Genomic DNA, 20,378 nt, shown 5'->3' on the forward strand with positions numbered 1-20,378 from the left:
GGCCAGCGTGGGTGGGGCAGGAGGTTCTGTCAACAGTGAGAGAAACTCGTTAAGTGAATGTCAATAGGATTAAAGGCTTGGATGGTCCAGGAGACACCAGTGACATCACCTGACAGTAGGAAAGGACTCCCTGGAGCATGTGGGAGTTAGGGGGGTGGGGGGCAAATAGTAGCACAGATGTCAGGAAGGAGGGAGGGAGAGAGAGGGATGACTTATGAGATGAACAAAGGGGAAAGACAAGCCACCCAGACAGACAGAAGGTCCAAGAGGAGAGAAAAGAAAAGCACAGAGGGCTGGCAAGACGGCTCACTGGACAAAGGAGCTTTCCGCCAAGTCTGACCACCTGAGTTCAATTCCTGGGGCCCACACGGTAGAAGAAGAGAACTGAACGGTGCAAACTGTCCTCTGAGTTCCACAGTCCCACGGCGCATGCTCCATCCCTGCAAATAAATAAAGAAGTGTCGTCAGAAGTTAAAAAAGAAAGCAGGAAAGCCCAAGAAATGAGAAAGAGCGTTTAGAAAAGAGGATGAGGGGGTAATAAAAAGATTTAGAATCCAGAGACACACCCAGGATGGCAGAGAGAAAACCAGAGAACCAGAGAGAAGGCACGCACAGAGGCTGAATGGGTCTGTGGACAGAGGGAGGAAATGAAGATTGAGCTACTAGCCGTGTTCTGGCCTGGGAAGCCTTCTCAGGAAGCTGTGGACGGCATCCCCAGGGACTCCGAATGGCAGGTTTGTCACTCAGGCAAGAATAAGATGGATGGAACACCCACATGGTATCAAGCTTGGCTGTAGGTGTCCGGGACAGGTCTCTGTCCTAGGGGTTATAAGCACACAGGGAAATTGAAACAGTTTGGCCCAGAAGAGCCCCTGACCCTGGGGACCCATGGTGAGGTCACATGGCAAAAGCTAGGAGTAAATGTAGTCCTAGGCCCTTGTCACCGTGCTTAATCCATGGAACCGTAGTACTGCACAGTCAAGGGTGTGTGTGCACACACGAGTCCTCAGCCCTTTAACACACAGGAGGAGGTGTATGTAGCCTGCCTGGTGTCTGGTGTGAGTAATGGTGGACTGTCTTTCACCTGGAGCTTGCTAGGCTGATCACAAAGGTTGGGGAAGGAAGGGTACTGAGCAAAGACTGGGGTCTGACCCCTATAGGTACGTGTTAGGGACCAGTTTGAACTCCAGCTCTGCCATTGTTTGGGGTACCATCTTGTCAAGGGACTCTCTTCTCCAAACCCTTTTCTGGGGTATAACGGCAGGGCTACTGAGGGATTCGCAGAAAGTTCCTGCACATTGAAGGGCTCCATCAGTCTGCCTTGCCTTGTCCCAAGTTCATGGAAAGGTCAGTAAGATCCCCCTGGCTGCCCTTGATCCTGGGAGGAAGCTGGGAGAAGCAGAATGTGTGGGAAAGAGAACTGGTCTTGCTCCCTTCAGTGGTGGAGCCAGGAGAGCTGAGGGTGGGAGAGGATGCCGGGGCAGATAACTGGCATCCCCAAGGCCACATCCCACCCAGCCCTTGCACACCCAGGACCACAGGACTCGGGGGAATTCCTAGAGCTGTCTAGCTCCTGGCAGGGTCCAGGATTTCTGCTGTGCCTGCCAGGCCCAGGCTGCTGGTTGGCATACAGACAGGCAAGCCAGCAGGCAGGCTGGCTGGCCAGCGGGCACTGCAGGAGGGTAAATTCCACATTTGCATTTGGATGTTCCTGGCCCCAAGGGCCGCTGACCTTTACAGCTGTTACTTCCGCCCCTCTTCCAGGCCTACTGAGCTCAGCCATGCTGGCCATTCAATGTCCCAGCCTCATAGGTACGTGTCCAGGGGCCTGGGAAATGCCCTGCAGACCCCCAGCTGGCCCTCCTCACTTATCCAGCTGTACCCCAATATCAGCTGCTGCCCCCTCCCCAATTCTCTCACAACCTCAGGATCCCCTCTGTTCCCCACAGTGAGTCACTGACTGGTACACAGACAGCTTGGGCTTTTGGATTAGCAGAGAGACGTCAGTCGCCCCCAGCTACTGTGACATCTCCCCAGGGAATCCCCGTCTATACTGAGTGGCAGCAGTGCTGAGCACTGAGCACTGTCAGCTTTTCTGGGCTCAGCAGTCAGGTCTGCACCTCTGAGGGTAGAAATGCTTCCCAGCCCACCTGGTCCCCAAGGACTCTTGTCACGGGTGACTTGGCTAGCCAGCTGACTGAGCAAATCCCATAAGATTTTTATAAATTAAAATCCATCTCCCAGATGGCTCAGTGCAGAAGACTTCTTGCTCTACAAGCATAAAGACCCGTGTTCGAATCCCCAGAACCCACATAAAAAGCTGCGTGTGGTAGAGTACACTATGGGGAGGCAGAGACTGATAATTCAGTGAGATACCCAAGGGTATAGGGCATAGGGTAATGGATGGAGCAGGACACCTGATGTCTTTCTCTGGCCTCTGACCATATGTACATGCATGCACACCTGCACATACATACATATAAAGTTTGTTTTTTTTTTTTCTTTAAAAAGTTCTGTATTTTGTGTGCATGGGTGTTTTACCTGCGTGTATGTTTATGTACCACATGTGTTCCTGGTACCCACAAATGCCAGAAGAGGGTGTTGGATCTCCTGGAATTGGAGTTAGACAGTTGTGAGCTGCCATGTGGGTGCTGGGAGTCAAACTCAGGTCTTTTGGAAGAGCAGCAAGTACTCTAAACTGCTGAGCCATGTCTCCAGCCCCCACTTACAGAATCTAAAAACAAAGTCGATCCCCCAGCCCTCTGGGGACAGGTTCTCTATGCAGCCCCAGGAACACAAAGACGGGACATGACATGACTCCATTTTGACCAGTGCTAAGGACTGAGCCGAGGGTTTGGGGGATGCCCGGAAAATACTCCAGCACTGAGCCCCATTCACTCTTTCTCAAAATCAACATTTCATTATCTTTTTATGTATTTACTTCGTGTGGTGGAGGTGGCGCGGTGTGGCACGTGTGTGGAGGTCAGAGGACAACTTGTAGGAGTCACTTCCCTCCTTTCTCCTGGCTTCTGGGTGTGGGGCTCTGGTTGCCAGGCTTGGCAGCAGGGGACTTTGCCATCTGAGCCGCCTCCCTGGCCCTGCTGCTTCTTCTTCTTCCTCCCACCTCTCTGGCCAGGTGTGTGTGTGTGTGTGTGTGTGTGTGTGTGTGTGTGTGTGTGTGTGTGTGTGTATCTGGGGTGGGGGGAGCTTGGTGATTATCAGGGGTTGAATTGCCTGTAGAGGATATGCTGAAGTGCCTTCCCCCACTACCTCCGAGTAGGATCACATTCGGAGATCGGCATTGACCATGCAGGCCTGCTGAGGTAGGGTGGCCCTGATTCCAATATATGCCTGGTATCCTTAGGAGGAAAAATAGTAAAGACTGATGCAAGAAGAGGATGTCACATGACAGCAGGACACAGGCTAAGCCTCAAGGCTCCAGGTGGGGAGCAGCAAGGAGGGCCAGGAAGGGGCAGGGAGGGGTTGTTCCCCCCCAGAACCAGCCTGGAGGGAGGCCCTACCAGGACTTTATTGAAGATTTCAGAGCTGGGAGATAATCCGTTATTGTTTGAAGGTGCCCAGGTTGTCATTAGTTACGGCAGCCCTAAGACAGGAATGCAACCAGGGACAAGGGCCCCAGTCTGCTGTCGCTTCTAGGAGAGTGAGGGAGAGATGGCGGCAATCCAGGAGGCTGGCAGGTGAAGACACAACATGGGGCTGGAGGTCTGAGAGAGCAACCAGCCTCGTGAATGCTTGCCCCTGCCTGGCACTGTTAGCCGATCTGTTTGTTTTTTCCTGGGTTGCCCAGGCTGGCTCAGAATTCCTGGGCTCCAGGTCCTCCTGACTCCCAAGAGGCTAAGCCTGAAGAGGCGGGCCACAGCACTGACTTGTGATAGGTCTTAAGGCAAAATTCACCTAATCCTACCAATCCCAACGCCACGGCTGTGATACGCCACTCTGCCGGTGGGGCTCAGAGAAGTTGACGGTGCACAATGGTCTATGGCAGGGGAGGACTTGAACCCAAGATCTGGACTTCAGACCCCACACACTTAGCTATTACTCCGTGCCCTGGGTAGGAAGCAAACAAGGGGCTAAGGACTTGGAGGAACCACCTGGAGAAAGAACCAAAGACTCTTTCCAACACAACCTGGTCGTGCATCACCTCCCTCTCGCTCAGATCTTCCATAGCTCCCCGTCTTCCAAGTCCAAGCTCCCTCACCTGGCACACAAGGGACTCAACCAGCGCACGTACGCACGCACGCACGCACGCGTGTGCACAGACACAGACACACACACACACACCACGCACGCACGCACGCACGCACGCACACACACCTGCTCCTCACCCTGCTGCAGCTGCAGAGAAGCCAGCTGGTGGTGAGGGAGGCAGAAAGGCTGAGCTGAGCTAGGATACCTGTTCTGTCACTTACGAATGTGACTTCTGACCCTGGTCCTTCACCTGTGAGGTAGGAATGGGACCAGGCACCATAGTTGAGGGAAGGCTTTGTGGAAGTCACCTGCCCACAGGTCTCCTCCACCTGGGCTTCTTTCTGTCCTTATTGATGAGGTTTCCAGGCTGGCCTTGACCTGCTGGTGAGTCTCACTGCTACTGCTCACCCATGCTTCTGACTAGATGCTTTTCCCAGAATTCTCTGCTCTCCTTCAAGATCCACCTTGAGGCATCCTCTGCTCTGGCTGTCCCCACCAGGATCTCTCAGGGACATCTAGCCTGGAGACTCATCTACTAGAGACCTTATATCCATGACCTCATCCTTCCCTCCTGGGTTAGCAGCAGGGGGCACATAGGTTTCTTGCCTCAGTTTACCTGGCTCCATGATACAGCATGCCTGGTATGATTTCTCTACCCCTGCTCCCATACTTCTTATCATTTGTCCATCTGCCCTCTAACTGGTCTCTATGGCTCCAACTGGCTGCCCTGCCACTTCCTGTCAATTGTGGCCTCAGCAGGGGGTGGGGGAAGGGGCAGACCCCTCTCTCCATCTGACAAGCAGATTACAGAGCTGTCTTTCCCAGAAGACAGTGGTGTCAAGGGTAATAAGCTGCCTGCCAGCTAGCCACCCTGACGAGCTGGCTGTGCCCTGGGGGTTGGTGACAACTGTGGCCAGTGTCTCCCTCCCCATTGTAGTTCTGGGTACAGAGATCCTTGTACCCCCAAAGTGCACTAAAGGGGGCTTGCCAACCATGACATCATCTCATGCTGGGGGCCTTAGAAGGCCCGGGTTCCAGTCCCACTTATGTTCTGCCGCATTCGGGATTGAACCCTGGTGCCAGGTGTACAGGTGGGTCTGAGTGGGGCACAGTGGCCTGGAGGGAGCAATGCCTGCAGGTGCCCCTCCATTGGGTGATGGTGTAAACTCTCCACTACCCATAGCCTGCCCAATACCTCCCACACCACATGCTAATCACACAGGGTTGTACAGGGTTGCCATGGCTCTGGGTGGACTGGGATAGCCTCAGTTAATTCCCTTCCTCTATTACCTACCTGTTCTTTACTCTATGTCTGATCAATAGGCATGATTGGAAGTTGACCAGGTGGAATTCCAGAAGAAACGTATGTTGAAAAGTAAGAGACACACTGGGATAAGTAAATTCCTTTTGACCTTAACCTCCTTTTTTTTTTGGCCAGGTGTTGTGGACACGTTGCCTGGAGGTAAAGCAACCATTCATTATGCTACTGCAAGACTGAAAGTCAACCTTGAAAGCTGGAGACATCTTGAAACTGGCACACTAGCCCTGGGCCTTTACCTCTTAGACCCCTTGTTACATGCGAAGAACACAGCTTTCAGGTGTTCTTTGACTGGAGATCAAATGTGTCGCTACGGATGTTCCCATTGTGCCAGGCCACTTTAGGCCTGTGCTTGAGTGGCGGCACCGCTCAATACCTGTGGATGGGCTGAGATCTCAGGATGCCACAAAGTCCCACTCATCTGTCCCTACAGTGGCCCTCTGGGTGGATATCTGCTCATTCCCCTGAGACAGACTAACCAGAGAGAAGAGTGTGAAGAGGAAGTCAAGGCCAACCCTACCCTGAGCCTTTAGAATGTGACTCTCACTTGCTCAGCCAGCCATACCAACATGGCCAGGGGGCGTCCTGGGGTGGAAAAAGCCACCAGGCCAGTAGTCCCTCTTCCTGTGGGCATACACTGCTCAGAGCGAAGGAGCCCAATCCCAACATGGAGTATCAAGGGACAGCCAGAGGTGAAGCTGATGGAGGAGAAAGGCAAACAGCAGAGAGGAGGCTGGGGTGTGGCTTGGTAAGTAGAGTGCTTGCCTAGCATGCGTGAGGTCCCAGGTTCAGTCCCCAGAACCACATCAGCCAGGCCTGATGCCCATTCCTGTATCCCAGCACTCAGGAGGTAGAGGCAGGAGGACCAGAAGTTCAAGGTCATCCTCGGCAGCATAAAATTTCAGGGTCAGACTGGGATACATGAGACCTTATTAAAAAGCATTTTAAGCCAAAAGGGTGTCTCAGGGAGAGGAACCAGTCTGTGAGTAGGCCTTGCTAGCTCAACGTGAGGGACAGGTGAGAGAGAAGTTAGTGGGAAGTGAGAAGCCAGCCCTAGGCCTGATGAGCTGTATTGGGTTTTATATACAAGGGCATGGAGGAGTGGACAGTGTTCCAGCAGAGAGAAGTAACCTGGGGTTAGAATTACAGCATCCCTCGGCTTCTCCTGACCCGAGATTCTGAGTCTCTGAGGCTGCAGCTAAAAACCAAACCACTCTGTAAATCAAATGTTGGCCACATGAAGATGTTCATAGGGCAGTGACTATGGAAGGTCTGAGGTTTCCTTCAGTACCACGGGGAGACAGGAATAAGAGGTAAGACATCCCTCAAGTTCAAAGCCAACCCCATAAAGCTCTTGACATGGGCTCTAACTACCAACACCGTCAGGGAGACAGCATCTCCTCTTCTCCTGTCTGGGTTCTGGACACAAAGTGTGATCTGAGAGAGAATGCCATCATTGTTCATGGATTATGTCACTGCTGACCTGAGAGGGGACTGCTTCTGAGGATAGGAGGGGGGAGCGTGTCCTGAGCAGCAGACGTGCTTATTTAGAAGGCTGTAGTTTGGTTCTTCATGTCTCCCGAAGTCCAGGGCACCAAAGGGCTGTGTGTAAAAGACTTGGTGCTCAACTTGGCATGATTAGATGGTGGAAGGGGCCTAATGGTAGTTTTAGGCACACATTGGGGGTGTGCCCTGGAAGGGTAGAGTGGAAATCCAGCCTCCTCTTATCTCTCTTTCCTTCTGGCCACAATAAAGTGAACAGCCTACTCTACCCTGTGTTGCCTTGACACAGGGCCAAAGGCAACCCCGACTTGATGCCTCCAAAACTGTGAGCTAAAGTAAGTCTTTTCTTGAGTTGATTGTCTCTGGTGTTTTGTTATAGTAACTGAAAGCTAACACATTAAGGGGACCTGTTTGGCCCTCTGTAGAAAGCAAGAACCCTGTGCATTCTTGCAGACCCAAGTCTTTTCTCAGAGGGGTCTCTTTCCCTGCTTTTCTTGGTGCACTAGCTCTTGGTTCCAGAAATCCTTGTGAATTGATGCAATATCCACAATGATGCCCGCTGCGGCTGAGGGACCTTTTGCAATGTTTAAACAATTCATACTACTCTTATATTTGTACATATAAATTTAGATATAATATGCATGAAATACGATGCTGATTTTTTTTTTTTTACTGCTTCTGGGTGCCGAACACTACAATTGCTAATCATTTTTTTTTTTTTAATGGTTAACAGGATTTTAGTAAAATTTCAAAAAACTACTCATTCAGATTTGACTTCAAACGAGGATTTCAACTATCACATTAATTATAATTTCTATTTTACCTCTTTGTTTCAATGAATAATTTCTGAATGTTAGAAAAAGTATCTTTGGAGGGACAATACTTTAAAATTTCATTTGCTGGAGAGATGGCTCAGTGATTAAAAAATACTTACCATTTTTTGCAGAGGACCTGGGTTTGGTTCCCAGCACCCATGTGATGGCTCACAACAGCCTGGAACTCTAGTTCTAAGGAGTCTGACTCCCTTTTCTAGTCTCCTCAGGTACCCACACACACATGGCACACATAAACTCCTGCAGGTACACATACATTCACTAAATAAGTCTTTAAAAATTTCATTCACTCTAATTTGTCTTTGATTATTTTTGTAGTTATTAGAAATCGAACCCAGAACCTTCAGAATGCAAGGGAAGCACCCCAGCACTGAGCCCTTCCTCCAGCCCCTCAGTTTATATTTTGGCAAACTCTATTTCTTTTGATCACTACCATCACTGAAATTAGTCATTTTTGGTGAAATGAAGATGTGGACACTTTATGAAATAAAATAAAAATTTATGAATTATGTATCACACTATCACTTGTCTAAACACAGCCGTCCCTGTCAGTGGGCTACCCAAACAACAGTTTCCAAGCATTTAAAAACCAAGGCCTTACACACACTCCTGTTTTGCCACTGTGAAGGTGTGTATGTCGAGGTAGGAGAAGAGAACATATTTTATTTAACAGCTTGTTGGGTTTGGGAATATTTAGGCATATGGTATGTGGGTCTTCATCTGCAGTCCCAAAAATTTCAGACGCTGGTCTGGATTTAAAAAAAAAAATAGCTTCATTGATACGTAATTTACATTCTACCAAGCCCCATCTAGAAGCTGGAGGGATGGCTCAGTAATTTAGAGCGTGTACAGCTCTTGTGGAGGACCCGGGTTCGGATCCCAGTACCCACATTGGGCAACTCACAAATGCCTGTGACTCCAGCTCCAAGGCATCTGACTACCCATTCTGATCTGCTCGGGCACCTGCACACACACACACACACACACACACACATGTGCGCGTACACACACACACACACAAATAAAATTTAAGATTTTTTTAAGTGCTCACCCTTCTAACGTGTACGCTTCATTTTTTAAAATATATTTCCAGCCTTGCTTTAATCACCATTAATACCGTTTAAATCTTGTTGCCCTCCATGAGCAGTTGTTCCTTGTCTTCTAAAATTCTCAAGTGTGCTTCCTGCTTGCATACATTTGCCTGGGCAGTACAGAGGCTCACATGCCGTGTGGCCATTTGCCTTTTCTTTTGCTTGGCACGACGTTTTCCAAGCTCTTTCATTTCGTAGCGTGTATCAATGCTTCTCTCCTTTTCATTGCTGAATAATATTCCACTGTGTGGCCACAGCCATTCATCATATAAGAGACCTTTAAAGCATTTCCATTTTAGTTTATGCCTAAGAACACTCCCATGCAACTCTTGTTTTCAGTTCCCTGGGGCATGTACCTGGGAGTGACATTATTGAGGCATCTGGTAATTCTATGGTTTATTGTCTGAGGAGCTGCTGAGTGGGTTTTCCAAAGCAACCATGCCGCCGCTTACGTTCCCACCGCGGGGCACAGAAGTTCTAATCCCTTCCCACACTTGCCAGCACTTGCTATTGCCTGCCTGGCTTTATAATCCAGCCACCCTAGCGGGTGTGAAGTGGCTTCTCATTGTGGCTCTGATTTGCATTTCCCTGGTGAGTTGTGTAGCGAAGTAGCTTTGCATGTGTTTATTGGCCATTTGCAGATCTTTGGAGAAATGTGTATTCAAATCCTTGCCCATTTTTTAATTGGGTGATTCAGGTCTGCATTTCATGCTGCCAGGGATAAAGCGGCAGGCAGGAAGACCCCAGCACGGATACCTCCAGCTGGCTTTGCAGGCAGCCTGCGCCCTTTGGGTAGCCACACTTACCTGCTTTACAGAGGGACTTGATAGGTGTCCTTGTCTAGCACGCGTAAAGCCCTGGGTTTGATCCCCACCACCTCATGAATCAGGCATTGTGATATAACCTATAACCCCTGAACTTGGGAGGTGGAAGGCAGGAGGGTCAGGAATCCAGGGCCATCTTCAGTTATATATGGAATTTGAGGCCAGCCTGGGATACCTGAGACCGTGCTTTAGAAACCACAGGGACCTGGGGAGATGGCTTAGTCAAGAGGCGCTTGCCATACAAGCATGAGGACCTGAGTTCGAAACTTACCACCCATGTGGAAGCTGTGGTGTGTATTTGTGATCCTAGTGCTGTGGAGGCAGACAGGAGGGCACTGGGGTTTGCTGGCCAAGGAGTCTTGCCAATCAGTGAGCTCCATCACCAAAAAATCAGGTGAGGAGCTGGAGAGATGGCTCAGCAGTTAAGAGTACTTGCTCTGTTCTCTCTGTCTGTCTCTGTCTCTGTCTCTGTCTCTGTCTCTGTCTCTCTCTCTCTCTCACACACACACACAAAGAAATAAAAATAAATTTAAAAAATAAATCTTAAAACAAACTTAGGCAACAACTGAAGAAGATACACAGAGTCAGCCTCCAGCACATGCTCCCCACATAGAATAAATTAATCAATTTAATTACTTTACAACCACCACCACCACCACCCCGCAAGGTAGCTGCTGTGTTCCAGGGTCCTGCTATCGCCTCTCTTCTACAATACTTCCGCTAGCGTCTCTCTTACAGAGTGATATATGACCATGTTTGGGCCAGACTCAAAGAGGCCGTGGCTAAGGTCTGACCAGCTTGTGTGGTCCACACACGTCTCCCCAGGCCTCAGCTGTGCACACCTGTGAAACTCAGTTTCCCCACCATGGATAGCTGGCCCCTTTCCCTGGGGTAGAGCTCTCGAGGGTTATGGCACTAAGTTAGGGATTGTGAACAGTGCTAATTGGAGGAAGCCCTTGGGGTGTGTTGTGGAAAACTGTGCTCTGTAACCTTTCCTGCGGGGTCCCAGGGCCCCAGGACACTATACAGCCCAGGCAGCCCCTGCGCCTCAGAGTGTGAAGCCCTCGGGTCTGGACACCCCTGCCCCCAAACCCAGCTGTCCATTCGTCCATTCCTTCTCTTCGGGGCCACCCAAGCCTCCTCCCTCTTTTCCCGAGTGGCAAGTGGCATGTGACTGCTCAAGGGATGTGAGAGGCAATAGGAAAGTGACAGAACACCCCTTAATTACCATCTTCCTTCTGCATCCCAGCACCTAAATTTAGCCAACAGAGCCTGGGCACAGGGGATGAAACTCCTCCCTCTCCAGTCCCCTGTCCTTAGGGAAGAGAGAGCCAGACCCCCTCTTAGAGGGTCTTCTCACCAGCCTGGGGATGGGTCAGGGTACAGCAGAGGCCAGTGAGGGCACCGAGTTCCAGGGGGGACGCTCCCCGACGTAAACGGCAGCTGGGGCCACAAAGCACCAGGGAACAGAATGGCACTGCGACCGTGACTGGAAGCCTGGGAGAAAAAGAAGGTGGAGGGGAGAAGGGGGCAGAGTGTGAGCGACCCAGGATCCTGGATCCCCGCCATGCTCCCAGACTCTGGACTACCACTTGAGGCTACACTACACGCTGTGGAGCCTCTGGCCGGTCAGCCAACCTCTCTGGACACGTTTCTTCATCTGAACACAGTGCACCAGCCGAGTAAAGTGGTTGTGAGGTTTCAGTAAGAGATCACAGATAACGCATAGAGCACCAGGCAAACACTGGTGGGGCCGGTCGTGATGCCCATCCAAGCTCCATGCCAGGTTAGCCCTGCAGTAGGACCTAGGGGTCTAGACTCCTCATCCAGTGCTCATCCACGAAGCCCTACTCCTATAGTAATCCCCCCGATTCTCTCTTTTTCCAGGATCTAATGCAGCCCAACCTGGTCTTCACTCACTATACAGCTTGAACTTCTGATCCTCCTGCCTCTACCTCCTGTGTGCTAAGATTACAGGACCTCTACACCCAGTTTATATGGTGTTGGGGATTGAACCCAAGGCTCTGCAAGCACTCTACCAACCGAGTCACATCTCCAGTCCTGCAGTGACTCTGCTTTACACAGGGACACACAGGCAGAGGCAGAAGAATTGCCCGGCCCCAGGTCACCAGCCAGCTGGCAGCAAATGTGGCCTCCATTTTCGGCAGGTGCAGGACCTTCCTGTCGCGCCTAGGGGGAGCTGACCTTCTTCTGGGGCTGCTCAGAGCTGCCCACTCCAGGAAGCCCTCCAGCTGCCTTCACACCCTGCCTGCAGGCTCCCTGGCTGCAGAAGAGTCACACGCTGCTGCCGCTGTGGCGCCCCCCGCCCCCCAGCTCCAAGAGTTCTAGAGACACCTCACTTGTTGCTTCTGTGACTCACGGGGATTCAAAGTCACCAAATCTTTGTAAAAAGTGAAAAAGAGGACACAGCTGGAGGGAACTGGGAAGACAGAGTGAATGTGTGCCTCTGCACCCCAGGTATTGGCAGTGGCTTCATCTAGGCACGGTGGGGTCAGGTAGGGATTCTGGGATCAGGCGGGCCCAACCTGGTCTCAGGTCTTGGTTCCTCATAGGCAGGACTGGGCAGTAGAGCCACCCTGCTGGGGCAGGAGGCAGATGGAAAGAGATAGGCAGTAGAACCAGCTCTCCCATCCTGAACTATCATGGGCAATAGCTTCTCATTCAGTGCCGGGATAAAGCCACACTCAGTGGTGGCAGGAGCTGGGGCACATCACCCCCATGTAGGGAACGGCTGGGTGCCAGCCTTCAGGGGCATCCATTGGCCAGTCCTGGGAAGCTCCTGCCCCTGCACTGCCCTGGCCCCAGGTATCCCTTGCCACCAACTCCAGACTGACTCCAGCTCCATGGAGTCAAGTTTAAACCTGCAGGCAGGCGCTTGCACCAGCCTGTCTCATAGCCAAAGGAACCGGCACATGTTAGGCAGATGTCAAATTCAGCCTGGGCAGAGTCTACGCCCCAAAGCCCTGGCCCACCTCTGACCCTGAGCAGGATGCAGACACCTCCCTTGAGTTAGAGTCACCAAGCCCCTTTCGGGAGTGGGAGGTGATACATCAGGAGAGTGTTCTTTCACAAAGTAGGAAGTGAGAAGCCACACACTCCTCCTGGTCATGTCCTTCTTGAAGAGGCTTGTGGGTGCTCTGAGTTTCAGTGAAGTTACTCCCCTGCAGTGGTGTGCTCATGATGCTGATGACGTACAGGCAGCTCATGTGTCGTGGGCCGGTTTCGGGCACCACGCAACTGTCCTAAAATCTGACGCATGTTGAGTCACCTCTTGCTCACAGTGCCTTAGGAGATGCCACCGTGACTGGGAGGTCCGGCCAGGTCAGAGCACCGGGGCTCTCAGAACTGGTGGGGGAGTGGGGCTCCCATCCGGGCAGTCTGAATCCGTGTTTGCTCACCCTGCAGCATGCATGCTCCCTCTGCCTCACCTCTGTAACTCGTTCCCCCAGGCCTGGGATGTAATGCCGACTGGAGGATGGATGTTGGGAAGGGAGGTGTGAGCCTGGGGCTTGCACAGCCCCTGAAGCCCCCTGAGAATGCCCTTACCTAGCCCTCCCTGAAGGTCCTGTGACCTCAACAAAGGCAAATAAATGTAAGAGAGAGACAGCCCAAGCCACAGGGAAATGTTTTCTCAGCTGCCTCCTGCTCCTTCTCTTGCTCACTCTCCAGTGAACCTGATGCATAGGGATCACTGATGCACTGGCCTTGAACAGCACATCCCTGGGTGACACAGTGAAAAGTTGTTCCTGTGAATGGCAGAATCTAGGTTTCCATCCTAGCCAAGGGGAAGAGACGTGTTCACAGTCCCCTCATGGAAATCTGGGTACTGCAAGGGGTGCCCTGGGGTCTTCATTACACGGTGGCTTTCATGATTGGTATTGTCATAGGGTGATCATTCAATCCCACCCACTCAGGGAGGGGAACAGAAGGAACCAACGGGGTGCAGGGAGATGGCTCAGGGAGTGAATGCCCTTGCTGTCAGGGACTGATGACACTGAGTTTAATCCTTGGGAATCTATGTAAAACCTTGGATGTGGTGGCTCAACGCTGTAATCCCAGCAGAGATAGATGGCAGAGACAGGAGAATCAGCTGGCAGCTCATGGCCAGCTAGCCTGGAATACACAATTTCAGGAACCCTGGTGATCCCAGGGTGCTAACTTCTGGAGTAGAAAGACAAGACTGCCTGGAGGGAAGACTGCCCTGGTACAGAGTTCTCTCCGCATCAACCATGCCACATGGTCAGGCTTCCACTGATACTTCCCAAGAGAAGATTCTGGAAAGGATCAATGCCTGCTAATTTCTTGTGTGGAATCACATAGCATGTCTGTGGTGTTTATTAGGTGTAAAATGGCCTAGGAACAGAATCCCCATATATATGGGCTCTTGAGAGGTTCACGAACAACCTGTGTGTACTCAGGATACGTTCATCTACAGGAGAAAGAAAAACCCCAAAGCTACAATAGTGGGAATACTGCGGGCTTCTTTTTTCCTCCCAAGTAAACCAAATGTGGAGGTATCTGCTCCGGGGCTGGTATGGCAGTCCCACGGTGGTGCCTACATTACCACTTGTTTCTTAGTCATCTTACATGTGGCTTCTACACGGTCACAAATGGCCGCCCCAGCTCCAATAAGCATGTGCATATTACAACCAGCAAAGAAGAGATGAAAAGAGCTTTCTATCCCACAGAAGAACTGTAGATATCTTAAAGGGAAATCTGGAAGATACAGTCTTCATTTCAGGTGACTTCGTGCCCAGCCAGGCGTCAGGAGTTCAGTGAGAAACATGCTTGGAGACAGCTGGCAACCTCCGGAATCCCATAATCTGCTCCTGTTCCACGGGAAGGCTGGCTGTGTGTTTCCTGGCACCGTGCCCCCAGCGGCCTTGAATCACTCACTCTTTGTTCTTACGCCTTTCTCGTTCTTGGACGTTAGTCCAGTTCAACACGATGCCAGACTGCTGTATGAGCAGACTCTGCACGCAGCACAGAGCCTCCCCTCCGGCCTCCAAAGCCCTTGGCCTTTGGGACCTGCCGTCTGCCACAGCTCTGCGCACCTCTGCCCCACCCTCTGGGCCAGTGCCTGCCAAGACTCCCCTCCTCAGCCTTCTGCGGGACTCCGAGCTGACCTTGAAGGCCCACTGCAGGAGGATGCCTCGTGTGTGTCTTCCTCAGTCTCTAGGGAGAATCGACTCCCTTTCTCGGGCCTCCCTTGGGCTTCCGGAGCCTTCCGTCATCTCTCTATTTATAGTTAGAGTCAGGTGGCTCTGGCCTCCACGTTGCTGGGCCTGGCTGGGAGAGCGGGTTCTGTCACCTGCCTGGGAAAGCTGGGATTTTCCAAGACAGTCCTGTGCCCCCCTCACCATGCCGATCCCCCGGAGATCGGCTCCCACACCGGGGAGACCCTTACCACGCTCACCCTGCTAGCTGCTTGCCCCTTGCTTTGCCCCTCAGCCCGTCATCTCTGACAGACAGCTGGAGCATCCTGTGCAGGACTTCATTCTCTGCCATCACTGTGGCTTGCAGGACCGGGGACCAGCACCCTCCTGCCCCTGCAGGTCAGAACCCCACAGTCCTGCTCTGTGACCTCAAGTAAGTTACCAGTCTTTTCTGAGCTTCTGCCATTTATAGCTGACTCCATTCTGACCTAACACATTGGGGTTTCCAAGAGACCCGAGGACAGGGATAATAGGCCCCCAGGTTCCTGTGGATTTCAGAGCCCCCTTCCTTGACCCTCAGAAGTTGAAGGGAAGGATTGCTGTGCCTCTGGACATGGTCCCAAGGGCTGGCAGTGCCCAACCCACCTAGCTTAGAGACCACTGAAAGCCAGTCTGGCTGAGGGTCCTAAAGGCATTGGTACCAACAGGGAGAACCGGTGTGGGGCGCCCCCTAGCGGACACCAAGAGAATGTCTTCCTGACCATCCTGTGGTCCAGACTAGAATGTCTCTGAGTCTGAAGTCAGGGTCATGGCTGGGCCTATCACTCACTGCCAACTGAGACAAATTTCATCTCATTCAGCAAACCTCAGTTTCCTCAATCTCCCAAACTGAGATGATATCCCCCACAGCACCACACCAAGGCTTCCATTGGGAGACTCAGGAGACCAGCCTTGCACAATGGTGTTTCCCAGGTCTGCAGGGGGCAGGGACTTGTTGGGGACCACAGGGAGCTGATAGTGAGGAGGAAGGAGACAGGGCTTCTGAGTTGTTGCTGAGAGCTCTCTGGGTGCTGTTTCACTGCGACCTTGGATTCTGGCATATTAATCTCTCCCTCCAGCTCTGGGCATTCTCAGAAGTTTTGGCTCTTATTAACATACCTGTCCCAGGAACAAGCTTATAACTGTATCCAATTAACCTTTCTGCCAACAACAATTTGCTGTGAGTTCTTTGTCAGTGTTCACAGGGATATCTCTGCTTTCCCTAATCCTGAAAAACAGCAGCATTGCATATGAGCTACACCATGATGGCCCCGTGGTCGGGGCCGCAAGACACTGGCCTCTGGGAAGAAGTCAAGGTCCTCCAGGAGCTCTGGCTCCTATGCTGCCTGGACCCTAGGTGAAAGCTGTGTATTTGGATGTGGGTGGGGAGAAGAGGCCTCCCTGCGTGTGCCAGTAGATGTAAAAGAGGTTTGATACCTCTGGGTGGAAGGGAACTTTCTGAAATGCTTGTTGGGTATGGAAACAGGTTTGGGTTCCTTTGTGCTGTCAAAGCTGACAATGGGTGATGCAGCCTGAGGGCTTCTGACTGGACCTGCTGCAGAGATTGCCTGGGAGCTCTTTGTATTCGGCCCTGTGTTCCTTTGGGGGTGACTGGAGATGAGACTGTAACTGCAGTTCTCCCCTCCCTTAGGATGGGCCTCTCTTACAGTGACCCTTGAACTCATCTCTGATGTCCTAGGGAGATCCAGAGGCCCTAGTGGAGGCAGCGTCCAAGGATCTGCAGGGGATGCCCTCTGAGACCTATGCATGCTATGGCCCACCAGCTTTTACTAAACACCTATTATGAGTGTCTATAGGTAAACCTATAGACAGACAGTCTGACTGGATAGTGGAGAGGAGGCATGATCCATAGGCTGGCAGGAGAGGAACAGAGCCCTGGGAGGTGGGCTGAGATAGACTAGATGTGTGTGTGTGTGGGGGTACCTGGGTACAAGATCACCTTCCCTAAAACCCCCACTCAGGAGTAGGGAAAACAATGAGGGCAACCTGGAGCCTGCAACCGGATTCCAGGCCTGACGCCACCTTGGGGGTGGAAAGACAGACAGCCCTGCGAGTTCCCCGTCCCTAGCCAGTCAAACTGGCTTTTTCTCTTCTGTATGCTCTCCCTCCCTCTCCCTCTGACCTCTCCATTGCGGCTTTCCTGCTCATCACCTGTGAGGTGTACCTCCGGTGTCCTTGCCCTTCTGTCCCTTACCCTGGGTCCTACCTCCTCTTGCCTCTCCCAGGGCTCTGGCCAACACTACCTCCTTTTCCAAGGCTCAGCTCCAAACACCTGTCTCCTTTGGAAGCATCTCTCACCCCAGTTCTGTTCTATCTCCTGGGCTGGGACTTTGGTGGGACCTCTGCCCATACCCAAGGCTCCCTGGCCCAGCGGGTTTCCATCCCTCCCTGCACAGGCTCTGCTGAAGTTGCTTCTTCTGTTTTACAAAGGACAGCAGGAGGCTGGTACGGTTTTCATGGAGCTGCAGGGCTGCGTGCCTGCATGGGATTTGTGCTTTAGAAGTTCACCAAGGCGGCTGGCAGAGGCAGGGTGAGGGCACAGGGCTTCTGTGATCGCTAGGCAGGGAGGCTGGAAGGGGAGGGGGAGGGGAGGACTTCTCATGGCACAGCCTTTGCTTGATGTGAGCCTGGCCCTGCACAGAAGTCGTGTCTGACTCCCCACCTCCCACCCCCAACCAGGCGAATAAAAATCAGATTTCTCAGATGTGTGTAATAGGCTTTCAGGTGCCAGGGGCAGGATTTTTAAAGAATGTTTTAAGTGCACAAAAAAGTCATAATGTAAAATTTATCATCTTAGCCCCACCTCCCTCCTTGAGAGTCAAGGCCTTGCTCTGTCGCCCAGACTGGCCTTGAGTAAGAGATCTTCCCAAGTGCAAGAACTGCAAACCAGAACCACCACTATGTCTCATCTGCTCAGGCTGGCTTTTTTTACGCATTCAAAGATGACCTTGAACTTCTGATCCTCTTGCTTCTCCAGATATGCAGCACGCTTGATTTATGTAATGCCGGGGATTGAACCTAGGCCCTTGTGCACGATAGGCAAGCATTCTACCAACTGAGATGTATCCCCAGCTTCAATTTTAACTGCTTTTTGTTTTGTTTTGAGATAGGGTCTCGCTGTGTTGCTCTGGCTGGCCTCAGACTCACCGAGATCCACTAGCTCTGCCTCACAAGTGCTGGGGTTAAGGCGGGTGCTCCTACACCCAGCAGCTGTTTTTTACACATTTATTTAATTTGTGCATGGGGTGGGTGAGTGTCCGAGTGTATGTGGGCACAGGCATGCCGTGGTGTGGATGAAGATTGGAGGGCAGCTTTTAGCAGTTGGTTCTCTCCTTCCTCCGTGTGGGTCCTGGGACTGAACTGAAGTCATACAATCCGTGGCACTTGCTGTCTGGCTGGTCCTTGTTTTTGTGTTCAGTTCAGTAGTAAACAGATTCAATTGTGCATCAGGTCTCTGGAGCTTTCCTACAGTGCAAAGCTGAACCTCTGCACCTGCTGCACAGAGCCTCCCATCTTCCCATCCCCTTTCCTGCCTTTGGCCCCCACCCTTCTGTCTCAGTGTCTGTAAGAGACTACTTTCTGCCTCCTCTAAGGGAGTCCTACACTATCTGTCTTCTGGGACGCGAAGTCTATACATTTTAATCTTCACGTAGTTCTGGGGCATGTGGCGTACTGGGTCAGGTTTGGGAATCAGTGACTTGTCACCCAAGCTGATGGGACCCTCACCCTGTTTTTTGCCGTTAGGAGTAAAACCAAATCCTGAGCCTTTAGTGAGGATTCCCTGTGACCTCTGTGGGTAATTTTCTCTCAGACAGGCCATCAAAGTCTACCCCTAGTCAGATCAGGCTAAGAACCCAACATCCCAAATTAGGATTAATTTTCAAGACCTGCATTTTTGTGGTGTTTTTGGATGCTGGCTACTCAGAGTGTGACCCCGCATCCTTTGGAGCTGCTTAGAAAAGTCCTCCCAGGACCCACCTCTACTGCAGCATCTCAATGAGTGTGTTAGCCAGCTCCTCAGGGGCTCATGAGGGTGGTGGATGGGGGGAGGGCTGGGAGCTGGGTCAATGGAGGAGAAGGGACTTGCAAAGAGTTGGGGACAGAGGCCTGACACCAGAGCTCCACCCCTCCCACACCAGGAGGGTAGAGAGGCTGGTAGAGAGCCTAGGCTGATGGGGGAGGGTGGGGCTTGGCCTACTCCATGGCTTTGAATAAACTGTTTTATATGCCTGTCAAGAGCTTCCTGGTGCCTTAGCTCCTGATCCTCAGTCATGGGCCTGGTGTCCAGCCACCCTAGGCCTCAGCTACAAATTCCCGGGACTGTGGGAACATGGCCTTGAACTTGGCCTTCTCTTTAGCTGTCTGCCCTGTCTATAATCCTCCCAGTAGGGCACCTAATCTGCTGGGGCAATAGGAGTTATCCTATGCAGTCATATTTTGTCATAATGGAGCACCAAAGAAGGATTTCGCAGCCATAAGATTGCTCAGTCCCCACAGAGACCTAGGAGGTTGGCAGAGGGTAAGTCTTGGGATGGTTGAAGACTCGTACAATGTCCCACTTGTAGTAAGTGCCCAAGTTGTCATTTGAACTTGAGGTTCTCTGTCGGGGCTGAGGTCCTCATCCAGGCGCCTGTGTTTTTTGTTCTTTTGTCTTCTCCAGGGGACAGCACCATATGACTATTAGGTGCTGGACCTAGGATTTGAATTTAGGGTTATGCATGCCCAGATCTCGAATTCTTAATTGCTGAGCCCAGTCTCTTCTCCCCATTTTCAGACAAGAATCTGCACAAGCCAGCCTGAGCACATGAGGATCCCTGTGGACTGGCTTTCAGCCACCCTGACTCCCCCGGGGCTGTCATCTCAGCAGTAACCATCACTGATGAACCTGGTCCCAGGAGTTGTAGTCTCATGAGCTCAGCACCACGAGGAAAAGATGGAAAGTGACACCTTCTGGTCTCAAGGCTCTGTGCAGGGGCAGGGTGGTGGCGGGGGTGCAGATTGGACACCTGGGCCTGGGAGGTGACCTGGTGCAGCGGCTGTCACATCAGGAGGTAGCAGTAATGGAAGCTGACAGCATCGGCAGAGGTACGTGCCCTCCCAGGCACTGTGGGGTGCCCGTCACAGCCAGGATGGAGGCTGAGGCAGGGCAGGTGGGGGTGCAGAGCACATGGGACAGCCCCTGGCTAGCCAGGCAGGGCCTGTGCTGGCTGTCACACAGTGATAGGAGGCACAGGAGTGACAAGCGATGATTGAAATGGCAGCTGGAACCCTCCCTAGCTGCAAACTGTGGTGAGTGACTTCTCCTGGGCTTCAGTTCCTGACTCTAACGGGGGTGGTCATGGCACCTCTTACCCTGCTGGGAG

At 52.0% G+C, this 20,378-nt stretch overlaps 1 pseudogene; it reads left to right on the forward strand.

Annotated features, from left to right (window-relative positions):
• LOC131900564 (large ribosomal subunit protein uL16-like) overlaps nucleotides 1-20,378 on the forward strand; it is a 76,241-nt pseudogene that overhangs the window by 29,100 nt on the left and 26,763 nt on the right.

Source organism: Peromyscus eremicus, chromosome 1 (genome assembly GCF_949786415.1).
Source record: "Peromyscus eremicus chromosome 1, PerEre_H2_v1, whole genome shotgun sequence".
NCBI lineage: Eukaryota > Metazoa > Chordata > Mammalia > Rodentia > Cricetidae > Peromyscus > Peromyscus eremicus.